The following is a 1893-nucleotide window of genomic DNA, read 5'->3' as shown; positions in this document are numbered from 1 at the left end:
CTCCAGAAGCTGACCGACGTAAATGTAACTGCAACACAATGATGTGGAAGGCACAGAGCCCAGGCTGCGTGGTCAAACTTCCCTTCATATATAAGGGACAGGCTCTTAGTAACAAAAGCTGAGGCTCTTATCTAATCATTCCAGTTAATGTTTAAGTCAAGGTGGAAGAGACTAAAAGAGCAATTCTCAGGCCCATGCCTGGAGCAGAACAGCTCTATCTTGGACTCTCCTTTCAGGAAGCAGACGCACACACCTGAAGCAAAGCCAACCCTTCCTCTCCACCAGTCAAACGCTCCAACCACAGCCCTGTTTTGTGAGAGCAGCTCCTCCACAGCTGTAGTTCAAAGAGGGCTGCTGCTATGGGTGGGCATGGGCTTCTACGTATGCCAATCCCCAGAAAGACAGGTTCAGCTCAAGGTGTGGTGGGATTTAGAACTCACTGCTTTCCGTACTGACTCCTGAAGCCATTTTCAGACACCTCTCTGGAGTGTATAAGGACTAAAACTATGACAGGTGATGCTGAGATATGCAAGTCCTTGTGGAGCTGCTTCATTCAGGGCAAGAGCCCCTTTTACTTTAAAGTACATCAGCTTTTAAGAAGAACTTGCACGCTTCAGATTTTTACACCTTGTTAGCTCAGGCCAGGTAGGACCTTCTAAAGTTATTGAGTACACTTTAGTGATACTGTTCAAAAAATCAACCTCAAGTCAACTGCCTGCACAAGCAGTGTCAGTGCAATCACATCAAGCTGCTGCCAAGCAGCTACGGACACTGACTTGACCACCAGTGATAAACTGGATACCCCTATGAATTGCATACTCCTAGATAACAGCAACAAGTAGGGGCAGAAACTTCACGTATTTACAACTCTTCTCCTGTTTCCTTGCTACAGCTGTGTGTATAAACAGCTTGGCCTATTACAGTTATCACTGCCCCATCTGGCTCATTTTGCTTACCTGCAGCACCCTCAGTACACCCACTATGAGGTAAACAATTTCAAGTCAAACCAGAAGGATGTATTCTTGCACAGGGAGTGAAGCCAAGGCACTTCAAATGACAGCATGCATTTTTTTGTTTTGTTTTGTTGTTTTGAAGTCAGGATTTGTTGGCGAAAATTCATGGAGTCTTTATACCTTTTTCATCTTAACACTGCTATAAATAATTTCATAGGCCTCTTCAGTTTCTGTATCTTAGGTATTTATTCAATATATACTATGTTTCCTTTAAAAGAAAAGCTGACAATGGGTGTAGACTGTTCGGCTCATCTTTTCATAGTCACATTCCTCAACACGTCTGAGTACATTTCTAGTAGGTAACTACTGTATGCAGTTCAACAGAACACTTCTTTCTGAACACACACAGGCTTAAGGAAGCATGTGGATTCCCAGGCAGTGCTCAGGCTTACTGTACAAATAGCATTATGACAGGAAACTATCAATAGAGTATGTACTGCAGCTGACTTGGCTCAGGACAATAGGAGTTATACCATAGTGCAGACAGTAGCCACCTCTGTTCTCGCTAAGGGCTGATCTGTTCCTCCGGCTGTTCAATGGACTCAGCTATCCGTTCAGAACACGTTCTTTACATTACAGGCTCTTTTTTGGAAAGGTAACAAAGTTAAAACTTCATGTTAGCGTGACAGGATTCTTCATTACTTAAGAGTAAGTGACAAATGCCTTTGTATTACACAAACACACATGCCACCGCCACCCCTCCCCACAAATCATCAAGCTAAAATACAGAAGCTTCGAACTTAAAAGAACAGACAGACCTCATTTAATTTTGGGGGGGTTGTTTGCTTTTTTTTGTGTGTTTTTGTTTGTTTTTTTTATTTGGGAAAAGTGCTTCTTACAAAAGGCAGCTGCAAAACATTACATTATAGACCTCAGAACA

This window comes from Aythya marila (genome assembly GCF_965140915.1).
Source record: "Aythya marila genome assembly, chromosome: 1".
In the NCBI taxonomy this organism is placed as follows: domain Eukaryota; kingdom Metazoa; phylum Chordata; class Aves; order Anseriformes; family Anatidae; genus Aythya; species Aythya marila.
The sequence above is the reverse complement of the archived record's forward strand: the minus strand, read 5'-3'. Positions refer to the sequence as shown.